This window comes from Frankliniella occidentalis, unplaced genomic scaffold (assembly GCF_000697945.3).
Source record: "Frankliniella occidentalis isolate FOCC.00 unplaced genomic scaffold, Focc_3.1 Scaffold38, whole genome shotgun sequence".
NCBI lineage: Eukaryota > Metazoa > Arthropoda > Insecta > Thysanoptera > Thripidae > Frankliniella > Frankliniella occidentalis.
The window spans coordinates 1,828,928-1,829,507 of NW_026267168.1; positions in this window are offsets into that span (position 1 = coordinate 1,828,928).

Sequence of the window (580 nt, forward strand, 5' to 3'; positions counted from 1 at the left end):
TGAGTAGGCAGGGCGCAAAGGAGTTGCGCTGAACTTCCTCGAGGCGGCCTCACCCCTCACCACATCGCAACACTGGAGCCTCCGCAGGAGTAAAGGAACAGAGCTGGAAGGGAGAGGGGCAGAGAGAGCGAGAGAGAGAGAGACTTGGGGGAAGGGGAGAAGTTTTTGGGTCCTCTCTGCCCTGCTGTTAGGACGAACGGAGGAAGGCAGAAAGGAGATGAGATTGCGAGAGAAGAGGAGGGGAGCAGCCGTACGGAGAAGCAGCTCCTCTGGTTCACCCCGCAGAGCCTGCTTCCAATCCTCCTCGCCCTCTCTCTCTCCCACTGCAGCCCGCACCCCGCGGGCCCCTCTCCCCGTTAAAGCAAACAGAGAGGCGAGGCGAGTCCAGCACGCTTTGTGCCGCGAGCAGCAGCAGCGGGGCGTGGCGGGGCGTGGCGGGGCGTGGCGTTGCAGACACGCCGTGGCGCTCTTGGCGTGAGCGGTAACGCCTGCGGTGGGGTTCCCAGCCCCCCTCCACTCTCCCTGCTACCATAGCGCCCCTTTCCGAAGCCTCGCCCCCCCTCCCCCTATTCACCCTCTC